Source organism: Vombatus ursinus, unplaced genomic scaffold (assembly GCF_900497805.2).
Source record: "Vombatus ursinus unplaced genomic scaffold, bare-nosed wombat genome assembly UNPS02014818.1, whole genome shotgun sequence".
Lineage (NCBI taxonomy): Eukaryota > Metazoa > Chordata > Mammalia > Diprotodontia > Vombatidae > Vombatus > Vombatus ursinus.
Genome location: NW_020954596.1, coordinates 5,426,813 through 5,447,133, shown reverse-complemented (window position 1 = coordinate 5,447,133; position 20,321 = coordinate 5,426,813). Strand labels below are relative to the sequence as shown.

Sequence of the window (20,321 nt, the reverse complement as noted above, 5' to 3'; positions counted from 1 at the left end):
AATAATCCTCTCTCACCCCTTAATTTTGTTCTCACCCCTTCATCTTCAACTCACCCTGTGCCCTCTATCAATCTATCTATACATATAATGTCCAATAATGTCCAACTACCCTAATATTGACAAAGGTCTCATGAGTTACAAATATCATCTTTCCATGTAGGAATGTAAATAGTTCAACCTTAATAAGTCCCTTATGATTTCTCTTTCCTATTTACCTCTTCATGCTTTTTTTGAATCTTGTATTTGAAAGTCAGATTTTCTGTTCAGCTCTAGTCTTTTCATCAGGAATGCTTGAAAGTCCTCTAGGTCACTCAATGACCATTTTTCCCCCTGAAGGATTATACTTAGTGTTGCTGGATAGGTGATTCTTGGCTGTAATCCTGTCTCCTTTGCCCTCTGGAATATCATATTCCAAGCCCTGTGGTCCCTTAATGTAAAAGCTGCTAAATCCTGTGTTATCCTGATTGTGTTTCCACAATACTTGAATTGTTTCTTTCTGGCTGCTTATAATCGTTTCTCCTTGACCCGGAACTCTGGAATTTGGTTGCAATATTCCTAGGAATTTTCCTTTGGGGATCTCTTTTAGGAGGTGATCAGTGGATTCTTTCCATTTTCATTTTGCCCTCTGGTTCTAGAATATCAGGGCAGTTTTCCTTGATAATTTCTTGAAAGATGATGTCTAGGCTCTTTTTTTGATCATGGCTTTCAGATAGTGGATGAATTTTTAAATTATCTCTCCTGGATCTATTTTTCAGGTCAGTTGTTTTTCCTTTTTTTTTGCTTTTTGGTGAGGCAGTTGAGGTTAATGACTTGCCCAGGGTCACACAGCTAGTAAGTGTCAAATGTCTGAGGCTGGATTTGAACTCAGGTCCTCTTGACTCCAAGGCCAAATTTCTATCCACTGCATCACCTACCTGCCTCCAGTTGTTTTTCCAGTGAGATATTTCATATTGTCTTCTATTTTTTCATTCTTTTGGGGTTTTTTTTTTTTACAATGTTTTGATTTCTCATAAAGTCACTAGCTTCCAATTGCTCCATTCTAATTTTTAAGGAAGTATTTTCTTCAGCGAGTTTTTAGACTTCCTTTTCCATTTGGCCAGTTCTGCTTTTTAAGGCATTATTCTCCCCATTGGCTTTTTGGACCTCTTTTGACATTTGGGTTAGGCTATTTTTTAAGGTGTTATTTTCTTCAGTTATTTTAAGGTGGGTCTCCTTTAGCAAGCTATTGACTAGTTTTTCATGATTTTCTTGCATCACTCTCATTTCTCTTCCCAGTTTTTCCTCTACTTCTCTTACTTGCTTCTCAAAATCCTTTTTCAGCTCTTACATGGCCTGGGACTGATTCATATTTTTCTTGGAGGCTTTGGATGTAGGAGTTTTGACTTTGTTGTCTTCTTCTGGTTGTTATGTTTTGATCATCTTTGTCTCCAAAGAAAGATTCTATGGTCTGACTTTTTTTGCACAGTTTGCTCATGATCCCAGCCAATTATTTGCATTTTAAACTCTTTGTTAAGGTAAGGGTCTGCTTCTAGTGTGGAGAATGTACTGTCCCAAGTTTCGGGGGTTTTATGCAGCTGTTTTCAGAGATACTTCTAGGAACCTGTAAGTTTTCTCCTTTCCTGGCCTGTGCTGTGGTCTGTGAGTGACCACAAGCACTCTTTTCTGCCTTGGAACTGTGAGGAGAATTCCCTCTCCACTACCACTACAAGCTCTGCCACTCCAGCATTTCTCCTTGCCCCAGGACCGCCACCCAGAACTGTGACCCAGATCTAAGCACAGACAAAGCAAGAGAAACCTGCCTCAGCACCAGCAAAGAGATCCCTGCAATCCTGCTCTAATCAGCCACTGGATTCCCCCTCAGTCTGTGGGCCGGAAGCTCCGGAAGCAGCTGCCACCCTGGGACTGTGGAGTGGAACTGGGATGGAGCTTCTGTCTCACAGTGGTCACATACTTTTCCTAATGACCTTCTAAGTTGTCTTTGGCATTTGTGGGTTGAGAAGTCTAGAAGCCGCCACAGCTGCCTGTGATTCAGTCCTCTGAGGCCTGCTCCAGGTTCGCTGAAGCTTTTTTTTGCCTACATACCCACACTGAACTGTGTTTCTCTCCCAGCCTGGCACGATAGACCTTTCTAAGCAACCATCCAGGTTGTCTTGGGCTGGAAATTTGTTTCACTCTGTCTTTTTGTGAGTTCTGCTGCTCTAGAATTTGTTTAGAGACATTTTTTACAGGTATTTGGAAGGGTTTGGGGAAGAACTCAAGCAAGCAAGCTTTTACTCCACCATCTTGGCTCCACCTAGAGTTTTTTCCTTTTGTGATTGTAGTCTAACTTGCTTTTCACCACTCTTAGAGTCAAAGAATTTTAGAATTGGAATTGACCTCAGTGGACATCTAGTGCAACCCATACCTGAGGAAGAATCCCTTCTTTAGTGTATTTCACAAGTGATCATCCAACCTTTGTTGGAAGTCCTTGTGGGGGATGTGGGGAGGAAGACTGTCTACCTCCTCAGGCAGCTTATTGCACTTTTAGATAGCTTGATTATGAAGTTTTTCCATGTACTAAACCTAAATTTATCTCTTTGTAAGATCCAGTCCTTGCTCCTAGTTCTACCCTTTAAGGCCAACCTAATAAATTTAATTCCTTTTCCCAATGATTTTCCCTTCAATATTTGTAAACAGCAATGATATTCCCCTTCAGTTTCCTCATTTCCAGTCTTCCTATTCTGATTTCCTTTAGCTGATCCTGATATAACATGAACTCAGAGGAGAAGTACTACTTTTCCTCTGTAGTAGTGGCGGTGGTGGTGGTGGTTGTGGTAGTAGTAATAGCAACAGTACTAATAGCTTGTATTTAAATAGCACCTACTATGAATCTGACACTGTTCTAAGCACTCCACAAATATTATCTCATTTGATCCTTACAATAACCCTGTGAGGTATTATTATCCCCATTTTACAGGTGAGGATACTGAGGCAAACAAAGGTTAAGTGACTTGCCCAAGATCACACAACTTACTAGTTAGTTAAGTGTCTGAGTCTGCATTTGAACTTGGACCTTATGACTCCAAGCCCAGCAATGTATCCTTCACTATACTAGATTTCCTTCTGAATGTTATCTGGCTTATTAATATCTTTCCTAAAAACTTTGTGGCCAGAATGGAACATAATATCCCCGATGTATTCTGACCAAAGCAGAGTTCAGCAGGATTATCACCTCTTTATTCCTGCAAGCTGTACCTCTCTTAATGCAGCCCAAGATCACATTATTTTTTTTGGCTGTGGTACCAAACTCCTTCAGCTTGCTATCTTTTTTGCTTTAATGGTTGGTTGTCCACACTTCCATCATCCTGAACTTATATCCTTGACTTTTTTTCAATCAAATTGTGAGATTTTATATCTATACTTACTGTATTTTATATGAATAAATTCAGCTTTTTTTTTTTTTTTTACCTTGTTGGCCTTTTTGGATCCTTGTTTATCATGCATCACATTTGTCTTTTCTAGCTCAGTTATTTGAGGATTTCTAGGTGTGCCATCTACTCTTTCCTGTGAGACATTGATTAAAATGTTGAACATAATAAAACTACACATAGATGCCTTGTGATTCAAACTTTAGACTTCCCTATGGATTATTATCCTTAACTGCTTTTTTCTTTGTCCACTTCTGATAAATTAGCATAATTATACTGTTATCCATCCCACATTTCTCTAACTTGTCCATGAGGATATATCATGGGGAAACTTAAAAGGTCCTTGCTGTATTTCAGATATACTGTGTCTCCTGATCTTTTAGCCCTGTCTCCATGAATCTGTGCTTACTTTTAATGATTACCTATTATTAAGAAGCCAGTCTTTTGCCATGCTTAATTCAATTCAACATATGTGTTTGGCACAACTCCTGAACCAGAAAAAAAAAAAGAGTAAAACTATAAAGAAAAGTCTATAAGCATCTAGAAAAGATCCAGAAAACTTTTGTGCAAAGACTGAATTGAGGGTGACTTGATATTAGAAGACAAACTAGAGAAAATTGAAATCAGCTGAAATAAAAAATATAATTAGACAGTGAAGAGAGCATTGGGGTATTGATGAGCAGACATTGTAATCAATGAAAGAGAGAAAATGAAATAGCCTAGCAGTTGAGGGAATAGATGGGGTAATCTATCTATGTTGCAATAGTTCTTGAAGGCCTGGACATCAGTGCTGTGTGTTTGATCCACAGGGATAAATGAAAGGTTGAGTGGCACAGAACACTACCTGAAATTCAGTTGCTCCCCTAAAGTCCTCATTGTGCTCTGCTGAAGTCATGCCAGTCACTACATTTCGGTAATTAGGAAGCATCCAGAAGTATCTGTCTACCTGTGTGTCTGCTTGGTGTCCCAGAATCAACAGTTCCAAAATGGAAAGCATCATCCTTTCCCCAAAACCATGCTTGCTTCATATTTCCTGATTTTTCCTTATGGAACCACCATCCTTACAATCAGCCAGGATTAAACCTTGAGGTCTGACTTTCTCAGCAGCAGCATTCAGTTAATTGTCCATCCCCTGTCAGTTCTACCTCTGCACAGTCCTTTCCTTCCCACTGTTTCTACAACCTTCTCAGTTCAGTACCTCATTACTTCTTGTATGGGCCACTGTAATGATGTCCAGGTCTTCTAACCAAATTGGACAACTCGCCACTGCCTTTGTGTGTCCTCTTTCTTGCCTTTTCTCAAACAGTACCCTATGCTAAAATGGACTTCATACTCTCTCCCATCTTTGAAATGCTTTCATTTCTTTAAGGCTCATGAATGTAAAGTGTTGTTTTTTTTTTTTAATTTAAAAGAAACTTTTTATTTAGTATTTTATTTTTCCTCAATTGCATGTAAAAACTGTTTCTAACATTTGTTTTGAAAACTTTGAGTTCCAAATTCTCTCCCTTCCTCCCTTTCCACCCTCCTCATTGTCCATGAAGTGTTTCATGCATATCTTATAGCCATGTAACACTTTGTGACTAAAAAGAACTTTCACATACAGTCTCCTTTGGGCCTTGTAATCATTTAGTGAGATACAGAGCATATATTCCTATGTTTAATATCTGAGGGATGAATGAGTAACTTCTTACCTCCTCATATCTAAGCCCAGTCCATTCTGGGTTTACTCCCTGACTGAGGGGAGGTGGACTTGCCTGGAATGTGCCATCTTCTGCCTCCCCCTTAGGATGCCTTGCTGTGTTAGCTAGGCTGACTCTCCTGTTCTATAGTGTTGTCTTTTCTAGTGTGTGGCCTTAATACATACTGATTGCATTATTTCCTATTCTTTTCCTTCTTTTGCTTTTTTATGGAGTTTTTATAGTAGTACTAGAAAGCATTTTTATAGTATTGTAGTATTATAGTAATAGATTTTAGTATATTTAGTATATATATATATATTTAGTATGTATAGTTTGATATGGTATATATAATTTAGTACATATAGTAGTATATTTTATAGTTGTATCAGAAGGCATTTCCTTGTTTAATTTCAATCTTGAACTTCAGTACAAAGATATGTTTAGTAGGTTTTGTTTATATTTTGTGTCCTTAATGCTTCTTATCAGTCTTTGCCTAGCACACAGTAGTAGTAATAGTAATAAAAATAATAGCCAACCTTAATATAGTACCTAAAAGGTTTGTAAAGTGTTATGCAAAATGAGGATAATAACTAGCATTGTTTTGGACTGGACATACGATTTCATTGGTAATGGAAATTTAGGAAGAGGAAACTTCCTCTACCAATGCAAATTGGCATCTGTCCTGTAGTTTAGGGGATTTGTTCTGTAAAACTTGGACTCAGTCAAAAGGCTGCACCCAAGGACCTAGAAGGCCACATGTGACCTTGAGGCCACAGGTTCCCCACCCCTGGGTTAGAGTATTTGAGAGTTGCCTGGGATCTCTGAGAGGTTCGGTGCCTTGCCCCGGGTAGCTTAAAGGCAGTCTCAGGCAGTATCTAGACAACTGACCTTGGAGTCAAGAATACCAGCATTATTGTTACCATTTTATAGGTGAAGAAAGTAAGACTCAGAAAGTTTAAGTGTTACACACTTGGATATATCAGAAGTGGAATTTGAACCCAAATCTTCTCAACTCTAGGTACAGCACATGAGTCATGCTGTTTCATTTGAACCTCATAACAATTTTGAGATAGATACTCATGAAGGTATGTAAGAAATGTTGGTTACAATGTTAAAATATACTGTCAACTTCTAGCCTGAAGCTCCCAGTCAGTTTTGATGAAGGGTTTGCTAAATGTGGCATCTGGAGCCTTTTACTTCATGCTGTGGAAGGTTTGTTTTGGTTTTTTTTGATATAGTTTCAATAAAGTTATGGTATCTGTGGGGTTTATAGCTTCTAGCAATATTAACCCTGCTGGTATTACCATATGCTTCAGGATCATTGTCAAAAGTTGATTTTTAAAATTTTATGGGCAATTTGATATGGAGGACCTAAGACTTAGGATGATCTCCTATGATAAAGATCTCTTCGTTCATAGTTGGTGGACTGCAGTCACTCATTCACTGTGATGGTGCCCATCCCCCAACTACCTATAAAAAGAAGAAGCATTGTACATTGGTGAATGTAGTGGAATTCTTCCTAAGGTAAAATAATGCTTTTTGAAGTGAGCGGTTTTAGTTTTTGATACATTACATTCTCAATCTCAATGAGTGTATTAGTAAAATGCACAAAAAAACTTAGTGATTTAAATCAATTTTGCAAATTTTAAGATGCCAGCCACCTCATTTTGCAATAGAAATAGAGGAGAGAATAGATCTTAATCCAAATTCATGTTCATTTATCTGATTTTAGTTTCCATTTGGTGAAGGGAGAAGCTGGCTGCACAAGTTCATGCCTTGTTGCCTGATAGTGCAGGAGATTACTACTTGATAGAAAGACTAAATACAAGTTTCAAAAACAAACAAAAAAAAGGGGAAGATACTCTCTTCTGTACAGTCAGCAACCACCTTTATGTGACTGAAGTTCTCGGTACTTGCTGTTTTGGCAGAAGAGAAAATATATTTATTTCCATTAAATTCACATATGAAAGTCTTGTATAGTGTCTAGGAAGCAAGTCTCAGAATTAGGAAGGCGTGGCTTCAAATCCAGCCTCTGATAACTACTGACTCTAGGCACTCTTAACTTGTCAGTGTCCCCAGTCCTCTCTCTGAGACTTTATGTTGCAGATCAGTGTTGATGGAAAGGGAATTTCTTTATTTTTAATTTGTTTATACCAATGAAATCACAAGTCTAGATCCTGTACCTCTCCTCAAATGGTTAAATCTTCCCTTATTCCCAACCCCCAAATACAAAATCACATTTGCTGCCTGAAAGTGCCCAGGCTTTCTGTAATCTGATCATTTCCAGATGTTCCAACACTTAATTTTTTTTTTTTATAAAATTTGTGCTTTTTATTTTTATTTCACTCTCATTTCTAGATATATTACTCCCTCCACCTACTGTACCTTCCCTTGTAACAGAGATGAAAAGAAAGACAAAAATGATTTTAAACAATGAAAATATTAACCTTGTTTGATAGTGTATTTAATATTCTACACCCATATCCTCATCCCATCCCATCCCCACCCCGACACACAAACAAGAAAGAGAAAGACAAGCATTTTCTCAATTGTTCTGGGAACCACAATTAGTCATTATAATTTTTTTTCTGTTTATGTTGTCGTAGTACTGTATATTGTTTTCCTTGTTCTACTTTATGCTGCGTCAGTTCGTATCATTCTTCCTGTGTTTCCCTGAATTCTTTATACTTGTTATTTCTCAAAGCTTAACAGTATTTCATTATGTCCATTCCATGTACCACAATTTGTTTAACCACTCACCATTTCCCAATCAATGGGTTCCAGTTTTTTGTTATCAGTTTTATAGCTACAAAAAGTCTGTATCTACTTGCTATTCCTTGGACACATGTACTCTGTGTGTCATCACTGTGTCTTTTTTGTATTGACTGCCCCCTATGTCTGCAGTGCCTTCCTTCCTCACTTCCACTTCTTAGAATCCCTGACTTTCTTCAAGATTCAGCTCTAATGCCATTTTCTGGAGGAGTCTCTTCACAGAGCCTTCCTTTTGGTTATTTACCTTGCATCTTCTCTGTATGTGTTTTATATGTTCCCATTTATTTATATGTAGTCTTCCCAATTAGACTATAAACTCCTTGACAATGGGGACTGTTTTTGTTATTCCTTGTATCCCCAACACTTAGCACAGTGCCTAGTACGATGTAAGAGTTTGATAAATACTTTTTTATTAATTTAATATCTTAGAATATATGGAGCAACTCTTTTTGTCTTTGACCTCCTTGGGGATAAACTAATGGGCTGTCTCGGTGAAAGTGCTTGAACGTTTTATTTGCTTTTTAAATTTAATGCCAAATCTCTTTCCAGAATAGTCTGACTAACTCATGGATGCATTAATAGTGTATTATTGTGGCTGTTCACTGCCCCTCCAACACTGACTCTTGCTGTCTCTGCCAATTTGCTAATAAGTGTGAGGGAAAACATCCGCATTATTTTAGTTTTAATTTTTCTTGTTATTAATGATTTGGAGCAGTCTTTTATATGAGTGTCATTAGGTTAAAATTCTCTTGAAAACTTTTTGTTCCTGACCTTTGACTAACATTTATGCATTGGGGAATAGCCCTCAGTCATTTATTTTTGTATTATGTAGCCACCTCCATATCGATATCAATATTTATATCTATATCTTTATATCTATCTGGACTATTAGACTCTTATCAGAAATTTTTGATACATTCTTCCCCTTAAATAACACTTTTTATCCTATCTGCATTGATTTTGTTCCTGCAAAAGCTTTTCAATTTCATAATAATTGACATCTGTTTAGTCTTTTGATATCTCCTTTAATCCCTTATTTTGTTATGAATTCTTCTTCTAACCAAAAAAGGCATTCCATCCATTTTTCTCTGATATTTTATGATGTGATTTTAATATTTGTTGAATATCCATTTACAATTTATTGTGGCATATGGTGTAAGATGCTAGTCTAAACCTATTTTTTTGTCCAGCTGCTTTTCAGTTTTACCAGAAGTTATTGTCAAATTCCAGCAATTATTTTCAAACACCAAAACTTCTGCTCATCATTTTCAGTCTAGTACATTGGTTGACTGTTTCTATAGGATTTTTTTTAATGTCCCAAATAGAACATTGTGGGAAAAAGAATGGAGTATATGACATTTCCATTTATGAAATCTTTTTAAAGGAATATTTCTATTTTATTAATCAAGGGAACTAACATGGATTTTGCTTCTTTTCCTTCTAAGTAATTCCTGGGAATATTCATACAAATTTCTGTCTCTGAATCTTCTCATTCCTACTTCAGGGCTTTCTGATTTTTGCAGATTTGCATTATTTTGGAATCATTCATTTATATAAAACTATCAATTTTGATATAGATGTAGATCTTTAGATGCTGTTTCTTTCAAGAAATCTTGTATAATTTTGACAAGGATGGGAGGTACCTTGTTAGAAAAGATCGTTCAAGTAGGCATTTTGTTTTAGTAAGTCAATTTAAAAAAAAAAAACTGCTAACAATAAGCATGAATCTTATATTCCATACCTTTTTCATGCAATTAATTTATGGTAAAGTTGTGGTCTTCTGTTCTCATGAAATTGTGGTCTGCTACAGAATATTACTGCAAAAGCCTGCCTTTTCCATGCTAATGATGCCATTGCTGTGTGTGTGTGTATTATTCTTATAAAAATTTCATACAATTGGAAAGACAAGCTTATAAGTTAGTACTAGTTCTTTTTTTCTTTAGGTGTCAAGGATTTTCTCCTTTAGGTTTTTGTAAAGATTTACATGATTACTGTTAGATCTCAGTAATTAAGATTAATGGACATATGTGATCATCTGAATCTGTGGAAAATAGAGAATTATATACTTTTTAAGTATATTAGCTGAGGATAGCATTTGAAGGTAAGAATTTTGTCATAGTTATAGGTAGATAGAACTCATTTTAAATTTTTGTGTAAATAATTCCTGTACTAAACTATTTAAGTAGCTTTTTCTTTCAGTTAGGTTGAACCAATTCTTTATGAATTTGCTTAGTTAACCCTTTTTACATCAATAGTATAATTATAAAGTTTACACTAGATTAAAATAAAATTCTTAATTCCAGAAGAGTGTTATCTTTGGTGTTTGAGGACCATATGCAATGTGACATGGCAGAACAAAAACTAATGTTATTTCTGGCTGGATTACAAGAGGCCTACTGTCTACAACAGAAGAGACATTAGCCCTATTCTCCCCTATCCCAGTTAGATCATGACTGTAGGATTCTTGTCACTTCTGGTGTCACATTTTAGGAAGGTCATTGATGACCTGACTAACATCTAGAGGAGGGTGAACAGGATCAGGATGGTAGGGGACTGGAGATCATTTTTTTAAAAAGTTATTGAATTATTTTATTCCCCAGAATTTTGAACCAACAGGCAAATTACATCCTTTGGGGGCCAAGGAAAGTTACCATTGGGGAATTATCTTGAAGTTTGCATTGTAGAGTGAAAATATTAATTATATTCATGGGCTGAGCAGCTGTTCCTCAGCTCTAAAAGAGCTTTGTCCCCTCCCAAATAAACCATCCTGAGTAGTATTCATGGTGTCTATTCTTCTATGAGCTTCATGAGAGGAGGCTCAGGAGCAGCAACTCCCTCCTTACACATTAATTTTCAGAGGACAGATGGTCATGGATTGTCCCTTGTTCTAGGTGGCCAAGCAAAAAAGTAGGCCTGAGAGGCTCCAAAAAATGTAGAGAAGGGGAAGGAAATATGATAGTGCTTTTGAGAACACTGTAAAAAGGAGCATTTGAGAATCACAGTTGAAAAACACTCCTAGCTGGTGCACAGGCATCTTCACTTGCTGCCTTAAAAATGGAAAACAGGTCAAAATATGAGAAGCATTTGCTCCCTGATAACAGCTAAGCAAGAGTATTTCTTGAGGGAACATTTGTTTTTCTATGGTCATTATTCCTCCTTTTCAGGGATTTCTTACAGATACCCATAGCCCACCCAGATTACTAGTCTCCTTCACAATTTATTGACAGAACTAGAAATGTTTAGCTTGGAGAATAGATTTTGGTGTGATGTGATAACTGTCTTTGGGTATTTGAAGGGCTGTCAGGAGGAAGAGGGATGATACTTCTTCACCTTGGCTCTAGAGGACAGTTGTAAGAACAATGGGTAGAAGTTATAGAGATAAATTTCAGATTCAGTTAAGGAAGAACTTCCTGACAATTAGAGCTTTTCTAAAATAGAATCTGTTGATTTGGGTGGCAGTGGGTTCCCTTTCCTTGGACCTTTTTAAGAGGCTGGAGGATCACTTGTTGGTGATGTTGTTGATGGGTAGAAGGGTCAGGTAAGTAACTCTTGAGAGTGATCTCTGAGGTCCCTACCTGCTTTGAAATTCTGTGATTCTCTAAAAGCATGTTGAGGTTTCCCCAAGTTTTATCAGATCTTTTAGCCACCCCTACTTAATTATGGGCCCAAGTCAGATAGTCTTTGTATAGAATGTACATATTTTTAAACCAAGTCAGCAGGCTTTTATCTAACAGCATGCCATAACCTGCCTGGGTAATATATGTTTTCATCTAGTTTTTTTTTTTTTAATTACAAATGACTCAATCTCTTTGCCATTTCTGTAGATTTTATGAAAGAAGCATAGTGCTTCAGGGCTCATTTTAGTAACATCTGGTGAAAAGCATAATAGATTTGATTAGAAGACTTTGCTTTGAGTCCTAGTTCTGCTAGGCAAGTCATTATATTTCTCTGGGCCTCAGTTTCCTCCTTTATGAAGTTAGAAGGTTGAACTAGATCTCCTTGTATGATTTTTTAAAAAAATCAGTTAATAAACTTCAATTAAACACCTAGTCTGCCAGGCACTTTACTAGACATGGGGGTTACAAAAACTAAAGTGAAACTTTCAAGGATCCTCGATACTATTGGGGAACAACAGACACATACAAGTAAATACTCAGTGTTAACAGGAGATTGATTTTTCACGGGGCACAGTGTTGTGAGCCGGGGGTGTCCAGAAAGGTCTTGTTTAGGACATGGTGCTCAAATTGAGCTCTGAAGGAAGTGATGGATTCCAAGAGACAGAGAAGTGAAGGAGGGAGTGCATTCCAGCCTGTGCAAAGTCACAGGAATAGGAAATGGAATGTCACATGTGGAGGACCCAATTGGACAGAACTAGAGAGTATGTGAAAGGTAGTAATGTATAATAACTCTGAAAAGTTCATGTGGAGCCAGGTGGTAAAAGGTGTTAAATACCCAGTTGAGCCATTTCTACTTTATTCTACAGGCAGTAAGGAGTTGTTGGAGCTTTTTGAATAGGGGAATGACATGTCATCAAAGCTATGCTTTAGCAGTATCATTTCTGCAGTTGTGTCAGTTGCTTAACAAGCATTTATAGCCCTTACTATTGGAGAATGAAGAAACTGAAGGCAGAGAGACCAATTAGAAGAGTTTTGCAGTAGTTCAGGCAAGAGGTGATGAGGACCTGAACTAAGCATCCAAGTGATCATAGAGAAGGGGATGAGTGTGAGGGAGGTTGTGTGGATAGAATGGACAATACTTTCCATAGTGTAATTGGTGCTTAATTAATGCTTATTGACTTGATTGTTCATGTAGGTGATAAGAGAGGAAAGTCAGAGATGACTCCACTGTTATGAACCCTAGTGACTGAAATGATGGTAGCTCTCTTGATAGAAATAGGGAAGTTCTGGAGACAGTGAATTTGGGGGAAGGATAGTGAGTTCTCTTTTGGATATCTTAAGTTTGAGGTGTCCTACGGAACTAAAATGTCTAATAAAAGAATTGTTGATGTAGGACTGAAGCTCAGGGGAAATAGCAGGGTTGTATATATAGATCAAAAAATCTTTTGTATAGAGGTGATCCATTGGCATCTATAAATAGCATTGAGAACCCTTGCTATCAATAGTGAGTTCTTTTATTTGAACTTTATATAGAACGTCTTCCAAATTTGATCTCTTTATACAAGATGTTGACACTGAAAAATGGGGAAAACATGTTGTCTCTGTCACCATTTATGAGAGAAATTTGTCAAAGGTGAAACAGTTGCCATAATGAAGAGGCTAAAAGAAGCCAGAAACTGCCTATAGCACCACATTTTCAGTTTCCTTTTCAACAGCCACTAGAATAAAGGGCAGCTCTGATTGAAACTAAGAAGAAGATACAAGCTATAAGCAGGGTTATCTCTTGAAACAGTTGAGGAGAAAAATGAGCCTGCAGTTTATAAAAAAGAAATCTGGCTCACCCAGATTATTTAGAGTATATTTTTACATGAAACCATGAGGAAAATAAGAAGCAAAGTGTGAAATGGAACTGATATGTTAGTGTTGAATAAATGATTTTTTTATGTCAGCTGATCAGATTTTACCATCTTCATACTATACTGTGTAAGACGTTGTCCATGGGTTAATGGCCAGTTATGTAGTTTAAATGTATGATTTGTCATCAGTCTGTTCTACACATTTCGATAGGTGGCAATCTCTAGTCCACGGACTAAACATTGTACTCCCACCCTAAAACTCCCCTCCAAGGAAGTCTGCCCTCCTAGAGAATGCCTTGCTTTGAAATATTTGTTCTTATGGTTTGCCACTAATTACATCTCTCTACTTTTTTGGCTCTCCTGTAGAGTTTGTATTTCAACTTGGCATGTGAATTTTCTTGGTCTCCTTAGGCATTCTTCTCCAACCCATTTGGTAGACTTAACTAGGCATTGATCTTGTTTTGCTTCCTTCTGGCTTGCCTTCACTGTACCATCTCCTGACCTCACTGCTCAGAGGTATTTGCTGGTATTTCTCCTTTACTGTCACATCTTTCAACCCTTTCCCACTGTCCTGAGTTAGTAGCTGCTCTTTGGGCACATTGGTTCCATACATATCAAATGAATACATTCTACCCATTTCTTTGCAATTCTTTGAGCTTACATGGCAGTGGAATGATATTGTTGATTTCTCTTCTGATTAATTTTAACAGTCCTGTTACCTTTACTTCCTGATTTATAATTTATTGATGTGGGACTAGTAAGTAGTTTCACAGGATATTTTTTAAAACTTTATGTAAATGTCTGCCATCATGAATGTGAAACTGTTAATGGTATTGATGATTAATAATCCTTTAACTTCAAAATATTTTTTAAAATAGTAACAACTCATATCCTAATATGCTTTCAATGTAAATAAATTGTAATATAGTGCTTTGGCTTTTGGGAGTTTAGTTGCCTTAAGATCCTAAGCTACTCCACAAACTCTTTAATCAGTTTTGTAGTGCCCTAAAATTTCCATTTTGCAGTGTTGTTGTGTCTGGCTACTTGACAGAATTATCTGTGTTAATTAGAATATAGCAGCTGCCACTACTTTTTTATGATAGAAGCTAGAGCGAGTTGATGGTTTTCATTGATGATTCAATTGTATTATAATTATATTATAGTTTTATATATAATTACGGTGAATCATCAGTGAGAGAGGAACTACCATATTTAGACTTAACACCTCAGTCCCTGAAGTGCTATAGGAAGAATTTTAAAAAAAAAGGAATTTAGGAATATAGAATGCCAGCTGGACCAGACCAAGGACACTGAAAGGAAATCCCTACTGGAAACAACATATAATCTGGAAAGCACTGAAGCTTAGCATCTCAAGTTGGGAAATACCAAAAGAATGGAAAAATCATGAACTATGTAAATGCTCCCAAAATATTGCTGATCTTTACAAAATCTTTATTTTAAATAGATTTTTGATATCTTTTGTTGTTATGTCACCTAGATTCTGTTTCCCTTCTTTCCAACTACCCAGAATCCCATCCCTTATAAGAAATAATTTAAAAAAATAAATAAATAAACAGAGGAGAGGGAAAAAAATCAGTAAAACTATTCAACATATTTTAAAAAATCTGACATTATATGCAGTACACTACAACTGTGGACCCTGATGTCTGCAGAGGAACAGGAGATTTCTTTCCTATGTCCTCTTCTGGGCCAAGCTTGTTCTTTAGAAGCATGCCACATTTAGTTTCAATTATTGTGTGGTTGTTGTTCTTTACATTTACATTGTTATAGTTTATATTATTATACAATATTGCTATGTTGTTTTTTTGTGGTTATATTTTAATGTGTTTTCTTCTTCTGCTTGTTTAACTTTGTATCATCAGTTCATATGCGTCCTGCCATACATGCTCTTCATTTCTTACAGAACAACATATTCCATTAGATTTATGTGCCACAGTTTGCTTAGCCATTCCCCAATAGAGTGACATCTACACTGTTTTCACTTCTTTGTGTAAGGATTAAATGAGTCAATTAATCCTAGTTATCTGTTTTATCCTAGTTAGCCCTGATACCTTTATCAGGTGATAATACCTCCATTAAGTCAAAGTTAATACCTAAGTGTGAACACAGCCTAGACATTCCTATTCAGTCAGTCAAAGTTTTTATTGTAGGTGAGAAAAAAATGGAATGACATTAGGCAGGAAATATATTTGAATTAGTTGAAGAGACTTAATTCCAAATTGCTTTCCATACTACTTATATTGATTTACAATTCTACCAACAATGCATTAGTGAGTCTGTCTTTCCTCAACCTTTCCAACATGGTCTCTTTTTGGTTTTTATCATCTTTGCCAATTTGCTGAGTATGAGGTGAAATTTCAGGGTTATTTTGACTTGCATTTCTCTTATTATTGGTGATATGGAATATTCTTTCATATTAGCTGTTAATATTAATTTTATTTGTGCAAAAGCTTTTCCATTTCATGCAATAAAATTTTCTATTTTCTTTTTAATTGCTTCTTTTCTTTGTTGGTTAATAATTCATTCCCTGCCCATCGCTGCAAGAGGCATATGATCAACTTCTCTTCTAATTTTTTTTTTTTGCTTTAAACTTTAATATGCAGGGTGTATGTCCATATTGTATTTATTGGGCAAAATGGTGTGAGATGTTGGTCTGTGCCTAATTTCTGCCAGACTGCTTTACAGTTTTCCTAGCAGCTCCTACCAACTAGGTAATTATTTCCTAGGGTTTTGGGGTTTATAATTATTTTGGGGTTTATAAACACTAGGCTATTGATTCTTCTTCTTGTAGTTTTTATAAAATCCTAATAAGAATGATCTGCATGTCTATGGAGAAGATCCTCAAAAATATGAACAGGTAACAGACAGCTCTTCACAAATGATTCTGAATAGCACTTCATGTCATTATAGTCACATAGTTAATTGAAAGGTATGGAAAGTACCCTATGTCCCTAATGTTAATGATTAAGGAGAAGCATCTGACTCAGCAGAACAGAACAAAGCCTCAAAACCTTTTCTATTGGACCTCAGTCTTTCATTCATATGTTAACCTCATACAAGATTCCTTGGTGAATATAGCCACAGAGATAACTGTCCAATGACCTTCCATTTATTCATATTAAACAGGACATGAAACCAGGAAAAATATGCTTACAATATGTGTTTGCCAAGACCATGGAGAATGGGCTCATACAGGGTTCAAATGAAAGAGGGATTCTGTTATGGTAAAATCAAGTCAAGTCAAGAAACGTGTTTTAAGTGCCTACTGGGTGCTAAGTGCTTGGGATACAAAGAAAGGCAAAAGATACTTAAGAGGATTTCAGTTTAGTGAGACTTGTAAATACTTTTGTTTGTGCAAATTATATCACTCCCCACTATATTACAGAGTATCTTCAATAAGATGCAATATTTCTCCAAACAGATCATCAACCCAGGAATCCATATAGGGAAAGTTAAATGGATTTTTAAAAAATGCTTATTATCTACATTTAGGACATATAGTTAGAAAGCTGATCCATATTATTGGTATGTAAATAAACACATTTCAGACAGACATTGCAGGTATTCAGTGAGCTGGGTCCAAAATTGATTAGGAATGAGTAGGGGCAGATTACATTTGGGAAATTGCGCAATTATTCAGTTGTATACAACTCTTCATGACCCCATTTGGGGTTTTCTTGGCAAGATACTGGAGGGGTTTGCCATTCTTTCTCCAGCTCATTTTATAGATGAAGAAACTAAGGCAAACAAGATTAAGTGATTTACCCAGGGTCATACACCTAGTAAGTGTCAGAAGCCAGATTTGAACTCAGGAAGATGAGTCTTTCTGACTCCAGGCCCAGCACTCTATCCATTGAGCACCTAACTGCCCCAATATATTCCTTAGCAAGGGCCCAGTGCTCTACTTTGTAGATAGGCCTAGGCACCCTGTCAACTTTAAAAACCTTTATAATAAACAGTGTACCAATATTTTATTTAAGGTGTATATTAATTGATTTAACTGGGGTAATGAAATAACTCCATCCAATTAAATTTTATTTATCCTAAGAGATTCTCCATAGGGAAGAGTGGCTATTATGCAAGATATGAATAAGCTATTGCATACTAGAAAGCTAAGGAGCCAGAGAGGGTCTTTTCTGCTAGACTAGGTCAGATAATATAATGAATGCCTCAGTGATATAGTTTGTATTCTGCCTACTGTCTGTGCAAAAAATATGGGCTTAGTTAAACTGTTAAGTGTGAATCCTTCATTCAAGCCTTTGTTAAGCATCTATTGTATGTCAGTCACTGTGTAACCATTCAGACTGCACAGATATACTGATAATGCCCTTGCCTTTAAAGAGTGCATATTTCACTGGGGGAGTAATGTATGACACACACAAAGATCAGTCAATACCAAGTTATTGCTGAAAGAGAGGATATTAGCAGCTTGGGGGGAATTGAGGTAGACTTTATGTGGGAAATGGCACTTCCTCTAAGCCTTGAAGGATGCTTGGGGTTCCAAGAGGCAGAAGTGAAAAGAGTGACTATTCCAAAAGATATGGAGATGGGAGTGAAAAGGCATGGAGATGGGAGATAGCCTGTCATCTCCGGGGAGCAGCAAGCAAGCCAATTTGCCTAGGCTAAAGAGTGTGTCAAGGAGAGTGATCTGCAGTAAGCCTGGAAGATAGTCTCAGTGATAGACTATGAATGGCTTTAAAACAGACATGCAAAATGGTCACCAGAAAAGTTTGTATTTTATCCTAGAGCTTCTTGAGGAGAGTGACATGCTGGACCTTTGCTTTGTAACAATCAGTTTGTTAGTTATGTGGAACATGGTGTAGAGAGAAGCAGATTATGGAAGTGGGGACAGGAGGGAGCTGCATCTAAGATTGTCACATATGCTCAAGTTATTCCAAGCTGAAAAGTAGTGACAGTTTGCTATCTAACCCTATGGCTAGGCTGGAAGACCTGCCAGTAGGAGATGCTTTCCCTTAAGCCCTCCTCTTTCACCCCACCCAACCTTGTCCAGATCCCATCAGGCTGGTGGGCAAGAGTGACATGGCTACTTTTACCTACTGGATAAATTGGGAGTCATCCATCCTTCTGGTGAGATGGAAGATCACCAGTCCTTCCTGCCAGGGGGGGTGAGGCCCTGTGGTCTTTGCCACTTGCTTTAAGCTCGTCCCCCAGGCAGTGCTATCTGACTTCCTGTTACATACTGAAGACCCCAGGTCTTGTTACCCTCCCAGCGGCTGAATTCTCTTATATGTGTTGCATAGTAATTATTAATAAATACCTGTTCAGTCATTCATCCCAAGTTTATAAGGTGGTAGGGGGTAGATAATTACCTTCTGGTTTTGTGTTATTTCATATTTTATAGTTGCCTTTTACTTGTCTTCACTTTATTTTTCTAATAGTTTTATAAGTTAGGCAGAGTTGATATTATAACTTTTTGTCAGTGAGGAAACAGGCGTAGAGAATTTAATTTGTGTGTCCCCTAAGGGATAAAGCTGAATTTCTAATTCTGTTTTCCTGACTTCTCTGGGAAACTTCTGATGAGGGCTTCAGCACCTCAACTCAGTTGCGACTCCCCTGTGATTGGAAAGTGGAACATTCAGCTTCTCCCAGACTCTTCCTTGTATAGAGGACTCCCACCCTTCCGGGCAGGGACTAGCTCCCTTTTCCTTATTTGTTTCTCCTACTCTTGTTACAGTGCCTGACACATAGTAGTCACTTTTAAAATGTTTATTGAATTAAATTGAATTGAATATGTCAGGTTGTCCCTCCCAAATTAACTCGGTCCTATCTGTGTTAAGCTTTTTGTAAATTAACGACTTAAATATTTCTTCCTACATTATTCACCTTCCCTTTTAACTTCCCAGGATCTTCATTTACTAGAATTGAACTAGATAACCTTGGAATTTCCTTCTGGAATCCAGTCCTATGATCTTCTTTTCCTTGTTTCTCAGTTCTTCATCATTGGTGCCCCCATGTCCCCATTTCTTCCCCTTCTAAACTCACATGTCAGCCTCCAGATTTTAAAGAGTAACACTTATTCAGCTGGTTGCTCTTAACATAATATTTTAGTGCATGCTCTTTCTCTTTGAAGAGTATAAACATTCAGCCATAACTAACATTTAAATGCCTATTATATGAAGAGTAGTAGGATTAGTAGAGGACAAGATTTTTATAAAGATACATCCCTTGCCCTTAAGAAGCTTTCAGTTTAGTAAGAGTATGTGTAATTCATATACATAGCCTTACTTCATACTGTTATTGACTGTAGGTGCATTGGTGGAGGGGAAGGAGACTACCTTAGAGGAGATTTCAAGTCAGGGTTTTTTAGAATAGGAATTCGGTAAGATATAAAGAAGAGAAGGATTCATTCTGTGCCTAAGTAAAGTTGTCCACAAAGGCCCAGGTATTTGAGAGAGCAGGAAATGTTGGGATAGGCGTGGGGAGCTGTGCCAGTCTTATGTGGCTAGAAAGTAGAGTGTATGTAGAGGAATTATATGAAAAAGTTGCCTGGATAAAGGAGCATTAGATTGTAGAAAGCCTAGAATGCTAGGCAGATGAGTTTCAACATTACTCATTAGACAAAGGAGAGTCATTGAATTTTTTTGAGTGGATAGATGGCATGACTAGATAAGTAAGAGAAGTTATTTCAGCTGTGGAATGAATGATGGTGGTAGGAAGAACTGTAGAGAGGCTATTGCAGCAGTGCAGGTAATGAGAATTTGTATGGGGCGGGTTGGGAGTTGGGGTGGGGGAGTGGTGAGGGGTGGCAGCCATCACAATCAAGAGCAAAGGAGAGGTGGTAAGAGATATTGCAGAGATGGGATCTGTAGGGTCTGGTCATTTTGCTTAGGAGAATTGTGGGGAGAGGAGAGAATCAAAGATAAGCTTAAGGCCATGAACGTGGAAGATTGCATGAATAGGGGTACCACATATGGTAATTAAAGTCAGACAGAAATAGTGCCATTACAC

General features: G+C 37.2%; 1 protein-coding gene across 1 annotated transcript in view; it reads left to right on the top strand.

Annotated features, from left to right (window-relative positions):
• The window catches only part of CTBP1 (C-terminal binding protein 1), a 449,102-nt gene that overhangs the window by 20,277 nt on the left and 408,504 nt on the right, over positions 1-20,321 (top strand). The window lies entirely within an intron of this gene.